Here is a 12,585-nt window from a genome sequence, read left to right as displayed (position 1 = left end):
AAAGTCTTTCAAATGTGAAAATTACCCTGTATGCTTCATTTCTGTAATTCCCCAGTATTTTGGAGAATAAATCAATGTCTAAAAAAAGAGGTCTGCTTGAGCTCCATGTTCAAAATTAAGTCCACTGTAGTGTTTTACTGAATTAAATGTGCATTTGATCCATACCTCTGTCCTAAAGCCACTGGGAAATAAACACTCACATTACTTAAGTTTTTCCAAATCTCTTACATCAGAATCCTGACTTAACATCTCCTAGATAATTTTAGTTTTCATTTTTATCTTTTCACAGTTTCTTTAATATTTCCAATGTCATGAAATCAAAAATCATGCTTTATTCCACACGATGTCTCACCAGAGATACAAAAGCTACCCTATTTCCTCTGAGGTTCTACATGGAATCCAGAACATTGGTCTTGTGTTTTGGTTATTTTTATCATCTTCAGATGTTCCCTGGTTGTTTCAGAAAATCCACCTTCAAATTTTTGATGGTATTTTTTTCTTCCTTGGTATTTTACACAAAATGTATGTCATGTTCTTTCACTGTACTATTCTGACCTCTTTATGTCTCCTTGCAGTTTAGCTTCCTTCTGTCTATTTATTGATACACTTATTTTGATGTAGCTGTCAAATTTGACCAATGACAAATGTAACAGCCCTTTTAAAAGATTCACAAGATCCTAAACACTGATGGTCATAGTACTGCTCAATGCATTAACCTCAGAGTTTCTAATCTATTATGTGATACTTGATGCTTTGATTCCAGCATAAATCAATAATATAGTACTACAGCACATGCATTATGGAATTTCACATATAAGGAAATACCTGTTAGTTTTCTTTTTTTTTAATCTATATGACAATAGGCTATACTTACTTGTCATGCAATAAAAGCATATTTTGTACTATTTCAGAATGATAATCCTATTATAAAAATTCATACAGGACTCATTTCAGACCTTAGAAAATTATATACACTAGATGACTAAACAGGATTGATATCAGTATCATGTTTGTGGGTTTTTTGTGTGCTCAGACCCTTATGAGGTGAACCTTGCACATGTCCATGCAGAATATTGTATGAAATTATATGCTGCATTTCTTCAAGCCAACTCAACAACCAAAGTAGGTACATTAGTACAGTTCCTGAGTTTGGATAATTCAGCTGGAGCAGAACATCAGAAGACCAGAAGATTCTGGCACATGACTATTCTGAGAGCAATTAGTTCAGCTACCCCTGCATGACAATGTGCAGTGCTAAATGCCTGTACCTACCACAATAAGTACTTCCATGGATTCCCATCTTCTGCAACTAGGCAGGTATGTATTGCCAGTAGTCCCCATACAAAAACTCATACCTTTTGAAAATAAAGGGGAAGAGGACCAAGAAGAGGGCAGATTTAAGACACTGTCAAGATTTCTGTACTTTCTTCTTCTTCTTGACAAAATTCAAACACTTCCCTTTGGCCTAAGAAGAGCTTATTTGCTGGGATTTTTTTCTTGGGCCAGGTGTTATAAACCTTCAAAAGGGAACCCAGCACACCCAAGGATAGCTTAGCTATTATCTCTGGAGGCGAATAATGAGCAGGATGGCTTCTGCTGCAGTATTAGAAACAAAAAGGTTTAATAAAAGGCAAAATAACAAACAGAAAATCCGAGCCAGGTACAGAGGTCTGCGCCGGGTAAAAACACATTCACAAAAGCCTCTTAGTTCTTTTGTCCTCCCCTTTTCTACCTGATGGGTCAGGCGGGACTTTTTGGCTTCTATCCAATTAGATGACCCAGAGTTTTTAGTGAAGCCTCTGGGGTCCTATGAGGTGGCTTTTCACCTAATTGTTGAGAGAAACTTCTGGGCTTCTTTCCTTTTTTGGAGGACAAAGGTTAGCTTTGCCACTCTGTCATTAGGGGGCACTCTCCTACACTTATTCACAGTGCTCCTCTTAACAAATTCTTCTTTTTGCTGAAATGATAATGATCAAGCAATGAAAAGAAAAGGAGCAGATCTTTTTTAAGACATTTTATCTACACATCCAAAGAACAAGCACAGACAAGCACAGCAACTGGCAGTTCAGGCCAATCATCAGAAAAGCTAACTGAGTCTCAGTGGTAGAAGGAGCCAGGGCCCTCTTCTCTTTGAGTACCTGGATCATCTTCCATACTCAACTATGCCTTTCCTGGCTTTTCAGGCAGCTGACCAGTGCATTAGTCCCGCAAGATTTCCATCTCATTTCCACAGCAGCATGATCACAATTGACCTGACCCCCGTCATTACTGTCCTCTTCTTACTCTTTTGTGTCTTTCTGCATACAAGTCTAAATGAAAAAGATCAGTTATTTTTTCATTTAGACTGCAATAATTTCCCTTCAGCAGTCTTAGGGCTCTGCCACCTCATTCTCCAGCCTTAAAAATTCTTCAAAAAGTACTGAGGTAAATAATCAACTAATGCAATTGCTGTTGCAAAGTATTAACTATTTTTGCTAGACCTAGAGAAAGTGCTGACAGATCATTATGTGCCATACCATAAAATTTTTGTCTAATAAATCAGTTAATTTCAGTATAATCATTCTTGGAGAAAGATTGGACCATAATGGTCATTGTTATTCACTTGAGATTTCTTTTTTTCTCAGTGAATAGTTCTTCTTATTGAAAACTTGAATATAAAATTATATGTTTATTTTTTACAATTCTTCATTGAGTGAGCAGTGTCCTTGGGACACTTTTATTTTGCTTTCCTTTCTCATGTACATCAGCAGTTCTATATTCAACAGTTCTTAAACAGCATAGGAGAATTTGCATTTGGTATTCCAAAGCTCATAATCTGGGTTGCAGAACTTCCACAAATAGATTCCTAGAAATAGAATGAGAAGAACCAAGAGAAAGGAGTGAAAAGGTCTACCTCCTCCTGCTGTCAAGGATACCAGAAGTCCTGAGGCCTTATCTTTAACATCTCACACATATCACAGCCCTTAGGGATGGAGTTGAAAGGGTGATTTGGAGGTTAGAAGAACACTAATGATTTGAGTCTCTTAGCTCTTCCTGTCTGAGTCCATTGACTGTGCACCCTTGCTCATTATCATCATAGCACTTCTACCTGCACAGTGTCTGCCACTCTTCACTTGAACTGATCACTTCACAGCAATTGCTCACAAGAGAATAATTGTGAAAACTCAGCATTTTGTCAGTGTGAGGTAGAAGTCAGACACAGTAAGGCCTGAAGTGCTGTAAGACTTTTTACAGCATCTATGTTGTTTTCCATGAGATACAGGGGTGCAAGGGTGGGGGGACAGGGAGGACAGGACACAACTCACTGTACCTTCTGCTCAGCTTGTAGGTGAAAGCAATCTCTACAGTGGGGAGAGAAGGGAAAGAAAGGCACACCACCAATTCCACTGACAACAGGGAAAAGGAGAACACAGAGAAATGTGGAAAAGTTTGAACAATTTTCCTTATCTACACTAAAATGCATGCTCTAGCAAAGTCTGTCTCCATTTCCCCAACAAAAGCTAAGAAAATGAATAGACAGTGTCCTTAAGAAACACCAGGGTTAACATCTGTCTCTGCAGTACTCAGGAATCTGGTGGGGGTACAATATTTGACTGTATCTCAGTTAACATCTTGAAACTGCAGTAAGAGATGGCAAAACAGTATTCATTACAAAAATTCCAGAGCATTCTTTAGTCTGCTTCACACTGTTGAGCTAGCTGAAGGAGGTCTTTAGAATCTGGTGAAGTAGCTGTCTCCTAACATGCCAATGAAGACATGACACTGCATTTCCTTTGCTGTTTTGGGGCTTGTATGTGAGTTGGCAAGATAGCATTATACTAAGCAATGAGTCTTAGAAATGTGCAGTGATCGAGCTGTCAGCCTGCATCAGTATGTCAAGTCAGACAGAGCAATAGGTCCTCTCACCATGGTGGCACAGGAGAAATGACACATTATATTGGCAGATTTCTCAAGGATTGTAGAGATGTCTCCTGCTATGCAGTTTAGCTCTATGTCCAGCCTGAAGGAAAGATTTGTAATCTAGCAATCTTCTCTGGGACAGGATGAGAGGCTTTCAGGCGGCTGGTGCCCAGGGCTCTCTAAGGGAATTACTTCACAATTTTCTACTTACAATTTTTATTTTATACACCAACAATAAAAGAAAGATATGATGAAGAAATCTCCTTAAGAACCTGGAGAGAAAGGATTTGGTTGAATCATGGTCCCATTCAGCCTCAAATATGGAAATAAAGTTCTAATAGGAAGATGATTTGAGCAGAAGGAAAAGCTGAATTGTATTTCTTCAGTTACCTTGAGAACAATTCACAGGGACTAGACAAACAAAGCTAAAAACTAGTAAAACCATGTGTCTGGTAATCTGTTCTTCTGTTGTGCCAAATCAATGAATTTTGTCTCATCAACCAGCTGTCTCTCGGATTCTCGGATGTTCTGTTTTCAAGCAACTACAGAGAGTTTTAGATAAAACTTCATGTTATAAAATGTTTATTGGATGTGTAAATTGAAAGGTTGTTCTCTGTTAACTATAAAAATAAGGGTAAAAAATAAAAGAAAAAATTGAATAAATTATATATATATATATATATGTATATATATACTGGATATTGGAAAGGCAAATTAATGCTAAGCAGAATAATAAGGACTAGAATTGGACCAAAGAACAGAAATAAATAATTATTAGTCAGGCTAGAGGTAAATTGCCTGTCTTCCAAAGAAGGCACTTGAGCCCAGCAGCAGAAAATGGAAAAGGTACCCCAACCACATTTGAGGATTGTTTTTCAATCACAAAACAGTTACATTGTCTTAGGCAGTTGCCAGTATGTTCTGTGAACCAAGAGTAGTACTAAAGAGGAGTTTAGAATATGACAAACTTTACGTGAGAAGAAGGAAACTGAAGTTCACACAGCTAAACTTTATGTGAAAATTAAGGACATTTTGATATCACTGAGGAATTATGATGCATGAGGGAAGATGTAGTCTGACTAGGAACAAGAGAACCTGAACAATACAGTTCAGATTACTAGAACCACTAAGAAATATTTCTTGACCGAAATATTTCTTGACCAAAATATTTCAGAGTTTTGACTAACATAAATCACTAAAATTTTAAAGGTTTCCACAGAAATTAAAAAACATGTTATGTCCTCTAGAATGCCAAAGGATTAAAGGGAATTCTTTCTCCTATGTGTCTGAATTCATGCAGTACTAAAATATGCTTTTTCTTCATATTTTGTGATATTCAGTATGTAGCCACTAGAGTCTCAGGAAGGATTGCAGACATCCTTCTTTCATGCTCCATATTTCAGAAACTACTCCTTAAAATCTCCCATCATAACCATAAATGAACCTCAAACAGTTATGCAGCAAAATGTGTCTTTCATATAACATTAGATATGTCTTGTATTTCTAATAATAATGAATTTTTAAGTTCTCCTCAGACACAGAACAAAGATAAATCTTACAAAATAGCAAGTTTCATGCCCTTAGATAGGAGGATACAATATGGGTAAAAAGAATCAATGGCTTACTTAAGTTATTTCAATGCTGCCTCTCAGTAAAAACCTACTAAAAGCAGATCTTGCAGGAAGCTTTTAAGGATAGAGTTTGGAGTTTGTAAAATACATACAGGAACAATTATGTGACAATTGCTTATTTTAAATATCCCTTAAGCACCTTTCCCTTTGTTGTCACATTAGTTAATCTCATGAAGATTTAATTGTAAATCTTGAGTCATTTCTCAAAAATATCTACATGTTTGACAGCTTCATCAAGTCACTGCAAGGTTCATAAATTCGATCAAAGATATGGTGTATTTCTTGGCAAAGATATACTCTATTTTTAATTCAATAGAAAGCTTCTCAGGCCTCTTGGGGCAGTGAACCATGGCCTGCAGAACTTCAAGGTGCCCCTAAGACAATACGGGTTGCAATGAAAGCCAGTGAAGCAAGCAAAATTTGTCAAATAAGCCACACAATTTAAGCTTAGCTAGTAAAAATCTGATTTAAGTTTCCTTGTACTTTACTATATGACATTGCTACCCTTTTAAAAAGAATTAGCAGGTAAAAATCCAATATTTGAAAGTTTTTGCATACTAATGAGTTAAATACATACTAATATATTAAAATTCAGGTGCAGATAATGTTGTAAATGTATATTCAGAAAAAAAATAGAGAATTGAATGGACTTTTAGGATATTTGATAAACCAAAGCTTGTTTGTCTGGGGTTCTTTTTTATTTTATAATATATAAAATTAACTTAGTTATAACTAAATTTCTTGAGTCCTTAAATTATCTGTTTTCATCCCCCCAATCCAGGCTTCCTCACACAGCTCCCAGTCCAAGGTATCATTATCAGTCCAGAATCCTGCAGTTTTCTTCAATATCGGGGAAGCAAAGTTAAAAAGGAAAAGTTATTAATACAGCTTACAGCTGTAAAATTTACTGGCCAAAACTCACAGCATAATCTACTGAAACTATGTCACACAGCAAGTATTAACCACCTCTACATCCCTCTTTCCATTTTATGCTTTTACGGAGAAAACTTGCAATTGGTTGGAAAAAAAACTATGTCCAGCATTTATCCTGTCATTGACTAAAATGGCTCAAACCTCTGCAATGCCTTGATATATGATTCAGATCCTCTATTGTAAGGAGGCTGATAGAGGGTGGAAATAAGCATCAAATCTTAGGTAAATTTTGGAAGCTTAAGCCTGAATTTCCTGACTTCAGTTGCTTTGAAGATAATTATTAGCCTCTTGTAGTTATTATAAATATTTTCATAATATTCATATTTCCTGATTCCACCCTGAAAGAAAGCAGGAAATGCCAACAACTGGGAGAACTGATATTTGCTAATGGAGCAAATGGCTCGCCTTTGTGTACAGTACACATGAGCTGGATAAGTGAAGTTTTAAATGCTGATCCAAAGCAAATGCAAACCCTGAATTTTCTGAGATTTCCTCCTTATTGGAACTTCTTCTCACATATTTCAGCTGTAAACTTTCTTGCAAACTCAAAAGAGCCCTTTTGAAGTGATAGCCCAGTAGTGAAAGTAAAAAGTGTATAGCATATGATATCAGCATAGGGTGAGAGGGTGAAAAGGTAGGGAGAGAGAGTAAAAAAACCAGAATGGCTGTGTATCAGACTGGAGCCACAGGGAGGAAAAGTGAACATGTGCTTGTCAAAAACAAGAATTTTGTAATATGAGCATATGACATGCAATATATACTTAAAGAAAATCCCAGGTTTTCAATGCAATTTCCTTCAGTTCAAAAAGAGCCCCCAGGTTTAACAATCTGTCAGAGCTAATATTATATATGTGACCTTAAATATTCATTGAGTTTGTAGAGATTTCATCTCCTTTTGCATTTATCAAGAATTATTCATAATATGGCAGTTTCTGTCATAATTCAGACACTTTAGGCCAAAAAATGTAGAAAGAAAACTAAAGCCCAAAAGAGAAAATGACAGCAACAGTGATGGAATGGGGATAAGTGATGGTTTTAAAGAAACTCACTGTACATCTATAATTTTCCCTTTTAACACCTTATCTTTAAGCTATACTTCATTTAAGATGTCGACACAGCTTGATGTGAAGTGCATAATTTATTGAATGCTGACTTTGTTCTATGATTTATTTTGTTGTTTTGCAAGTCGAGTACAATCTTGCAACTCTGTCTTACTCGTAAAATACCAAAAAAACCCTTTGTGTTTACTGAAGCAGTGATCAAAACATGAGCATTATGTGCCACATCTAGTTTAAAGTACAAATATGAGTGCCAAATTTACCTAAAATCAAATCACTCATCCAGAATGCGCAGCATCAAAGAGTTTTGATTCCATTTGACAAGGCAGCGCAAGGCACTTAATAGAACATTCAACACACCAATACAAATTTGCCTTGCCTTTGCATCAATCTCTACTTCCTGCTTCTTATTTTATGAGGTGATAGAGTTGACAAAAATGAGATTAGAGAGATCTAGATGGAAATCTGTACTTTGAAACTTGGCTTTTTAATTGTTATTTATCATCTGCATTATATCAAAATGAAGATACATATTTCTTATTTTCAGAATGCAGTGCCTATATCTCTCTTTAAAACCAATGACTGAAATATTTTTATAAGTAAAGTGATGAAGAAATACATAAAAAGGATGAACCACATGACAAAGAAAATTCAGAGTTAAACCTTAAAAATAGGTTCAGAAATTTTTTGTAATATTGGGCACACAATTCATACCAAAGATCCAGGCACATAAAATTACTTTTCTAGGTTTATTATTACCAGTTCCAGGCTTTATAATTGCAAACTGTAGTCCTGTCATTTGAAGACTTTTTTTTTTTTTACCCACAAATGTATCCATAGTAAAATAAGCCTCGTCAAATCCTTTTATGCAGAGGTAATATGGAAGACAGGAAAAACCTTTTCTAGAAAACAGCATTATTATTACTATGGAATATGTCCTATACCTAGAAGTATATCCACATATTTCTCTCTGTTCATCTCTATCTCTTCCAGATGCTCTCAGCTATCCATCTACAAAGATACCTACACACCACATCTGGCTCGATTGAAGGGCCTGTGTCTTACACTTCTCCCATCTAACAGTATCAAATGTCTGCTCTTCATGCAGCTCTTGTGAGCTATTTGGTACTTTGTGATTGTGTCCCTTTTGATGGCATTACAAGGAGTTTGCCCTTATGGAAAGAAATTTGATATTAGATCATTATTTTGAAGTAAAATATTAGATATCAGATAATCTGTTGGGCAGATATTCATGATACACTGAAAAATAAAAAAATTAAAAACAAAAAAAACCAAACCAAAACAACAAAAAATAAAACAAGGAAAAAAATCTGCATTATAGTCATTCAATGCAAATTTACACAGGAATAGGTTTGTCACATTTTCCTTTTCCCCCTCTGTAGCAGTTCCCAGGCATCCCCCATCACAAGCCCACTCTCTGCATACTGGCACTCCCCAGCCCACAGCAGGATCACACCCTCTTGTCCTCATATCACTGCCCAAGGCAGCACCTTTCTCCTTTTCCCCTTTCAACACACACAGGCAACATGAAATAAAAGGGTGGGCTCTTCAGAATATTTTTCCCCCAAAATCAACAACTACAGTGCAATTAAAAGAATGAGCACTTCTGATTAATCAAACTGATAGTTTTACTTCCTCATTAGAAGAATGGTTTTTCTACCAGCAGAGTCCTATAGAGATAAACAGCCCAACATTAATATAATTAAGTGCAGGAAAAATTAAACTATAGAAAACAAGTAAAAAATTTTGCACAAAATAAAAACCCCTTTGTATCATCTTTCAGTTCTTACCCATGTGAAATATCACTGAAATTCAAGTACATATGTTTCATAAGATAAAAACTAAAGTTTAATAAAAGGGAAAATTGCTGTTCTCTATTTTGGAAGGTAATTATTCCATGTTTGTATGTGATTGTGTGAAGTATGAAATAAGCAAATATTCAGACTCCTCTTATTTAAGCCTGAAAAAAAAGTAGAAGAGAATGGGTTAGCTACTGTCTTCCTGGTAAAGGTTTCTGGTCTAGTTTAGACCCAGTAATCAATGTGATGTTATAGCCAGGGACATAACATGAAGCAGCTTGGACCATAAAAAAGCCCTCTAGTTTTTCAAAACAAATCAGTCTTGTTTGGATGTGTGCACAGCCTGCTGCTCTTTAAATCTTCAGAGCACTGAAAACATGGCATTTACCTCCCAAAACCCAGGCAAGTTTGTCCTTAGAAATAGAGTACTCCTACATAGACAAGATTGGGTTGTCTGTGATTGAGTTTCTTCATTCAGGCTGAGCAATTGTTGGGTATTCTCGAAGGCTTCACAGAGACACTGACTGCATTCGGCATGCCTGCATTGAGTTGACACAATCATTCGTCCTCTTTGCAGAGTCTAGAAGAAAAGAAACCACAATAGGTATTGAGATTAAAGAATTCAATTTTGCTGGCCTATTTACACCAGACAAATAGAGTATCTGGCGTATCTGGAATCAGCACATTTCTACCTTAAGAATAAGGAATCCAAAGAGCTTCCAGTGCCATCTTGGCTAGTGTTTCTCCCACTAGGTACTTGAAGCGACAAACTAGATTGAGATTCAAGGCAAGGATTGTGCTTCAATCCGTCTGTCCATAGCATCCTTCAAAAGCCGACAGATTTGCACAGCTCACCCTCTGACCAATTCTCCCCCCAACAAAAAAGAAAAGGATAACATGCAGGTCCTTACCTCTGAGAAGTAATAATCCATGCAAATCAGCCAGATAACACAAGATGACAATGCTGGAAAAAGAACAAAGCAAGAAAGAACAGTCAGCTATTAATTTCACTGTACATCAAGGATTATTGATACATAAAATATCAGAAACAAAAACATTCCCAGTTCTAATTGAGCAACATCCTAGCCCAGCACCACACTCATTTCAAAAACTTTTTCCTTATTACACCTGATTATACGAAGCATAGTTTTATTGGTATCTAATTTCAGAATCTTGAATTTCCAAGTGCCCCTAAGTATCTTTTCTCACAAAACTTTTCATTGTTAAGGAACATTGTGTCAGTCAGCCAGAGCTCTGTTTGTCAAAGCACTGTGATTAGCTCGAAATTTTGGCTCTAATATTAAAAAACAACATTTTATAGATGCACCAAGGATTCTGAATAATTTCAGTTATTTTAAAATTTTGTGGAAAAAGACTAACTGCGGTTCCTAGAGATATGAAAACTTTATTATAACACCTCAATTATTAGCTGTACTCTTTATGCAAATAATATAAAGTAAGGTATGTGTTTATAACACAATATATTTGTCAAATAATACAGCACAAGCCATACACCATTCTGTCAAACATTCTGCCAAAATGGCAGGTGAGGAGACAATGTGGAAGCAACATGAAGAAAATGTCCAAGTCAGTTAGTATCAGAGAATGATCAGTTCTTTATTTTGTCCTGTCTTCCTTTTAACCACAGGTCATGCCTTCCTAGAGGCTGAATGTGCTAATTTATATAATGCTACATAATACAATGTAAGTCTGATCAGTTTCATCTGAACATTTCAAATATTGTATTTTAAATACCAATATCTCATTACTAGCTGACAAATACTGTTAGGAACAAAATGCAAAACTTCTCTTTTCTGCAGGAGGAAATGAACCCCCCACCAACATCATGTTCTACTCCAATTCATTAATCAAGATATAATTAATTAAATTTTTATCATTCCTCAGAATGGAGAAAACAATCTCTAACAACGGTCTACTGAGCTGTAGCCATTAATCTTAGATCATAGGCCATGATGAAATGACCTGAAAAGGTACTTTAATTAACACCAAGTATTTGTTACAAGTGATAATCATGATCATTTTAGTATATGCCAAGCAGAAGATAAGACTGATGAATCTCTTGTGGCTAAAGTATTGATTTGTAATTTATATGAGAGAAAGATATTTAAACAGAAGGGAAAATGTATTGAACATTCAGATCAGAGGTTATAGTGTCTTACAGGTCTCTGAGGGCTTTGATTTTCTTTTGAAGAACATGTTTCTCATGTAAGTCATCATTATGTACTCCACAAAATATAAAAATATTCAGCTTTATGATATGACAGCCATATTTGTATACACTATGCTGACTTGCTTCTAGTCACTCAATATAAATACTTACAAAGTCCTATATCTAAACATTTGAGCACTTCTCTTCAGCCCTTTTATAATTTTGTAGATATAATTTTAAAAATATCAACATTTGTGAAAATCAAGCGCAGAGTTCCCGTTCAACACTGGGTATCCAAGGTGAGTGGACAAAAAACTTTAAAACTTGTGCCTCATGAAAAGACTTGTACCCTGTACACCTTCAGAAGTGTCACCCAGCAAGGTGCTGAGATAAATGAAAGAGATACTACAAGCTGGCAGGTGACAATTCCCCGATTTTTTAAAAGATCTGTGCTCTAAAACTACAGATCTAAATATAATCTAAATTACCATAAAAGATGTTCCAATCTCAACTTCCTGCAATGCTTGAGCTTTGCCTTCTCCAAAACAGAGAGACCTTCTGCATCTGAGCTACTGCAGTTTATTGCTATTAAAAAAAAACTTTCCCTGGAATAAGAACCTCCTTTCCTTGAATTTTAAGAGGTATCCAATTACTTTTTCTTCAAATTTCCTATCTCTTTAGCCAACTGAAATGATTTTCCTTCTATGGTGTCATGTTTCAAAGGACACTTTTGGAGAAAATAAGTTTCTTTCAGCACATGAAGGAACAGCAAAATATCCTGCATTTAATCATCCAAGAAAAACAGAGAAGACACTAGTAATGAGTGAGCTACACATGAGATTCTCTCCACAGTTGTTGCTAGAGTACACCAAGCAAAGTCTTAATGGATTGGAAGTACTGTTTTGAAGTGACAAGCTTCCACAAAGCTGGTCTGGTGCAGAGAAGCTGAGAAGCATACAGCCAGCTTTACTTCTGTTCCTTTGCACTGGACTGTTTCGTTTCTCAACAAAACCAAAGGAATTATATGCACAAGAAAGTTTTAGTCTGTGGAAGGAGAAAAAAAGAGCTGAAAG

General features: G+C 36.0%; 1 long non-coding RNA gene across 1 annotated transcript in view; it reads right to left on the bottom strand.

The window, feature by feature from the left end:
- LOC135297322 (uncharacterized) overlaps nucleotides 1-12,585 on the bottom strand; it is a 476,053-nt gene that overhangs the window by 36,945 nt on the left and 426,523 nt on the right. Inside the window, exons 19-20 of the long non-coding RNA XR_010359348.1 lie at nucleotides 10,254-10,306; nucleotides 9,731-9,922 (exon numbers count right to left, since the gene is read on the bottom strand). This is a non-coding gene — a long non-coding RNA (uncharacterized LOC135297322). The remainder of the gene's footprint in view (nucleotides 1-9,730; nucleotides 9,923-10,253; nucleotides 10,307-12,585) is intronic.

Source organism: Passer domesticus, chromosome 3 (genome assembly GCF_036417665.1).
Source record: "Passer domesticus isolate bPasDom1 chromosome 3, bPasDom1.hap1, whole genome shotgun sequence".
NCBI classification, from domain to species: Eukaryota; Metazoa; Chordata; class Aves; order Passeriformes; family Passeridae; genus Passer; species Passer domesticus.
This window is presented reverse-complemented; position numbering and strand designations above follow the sequence as displayed.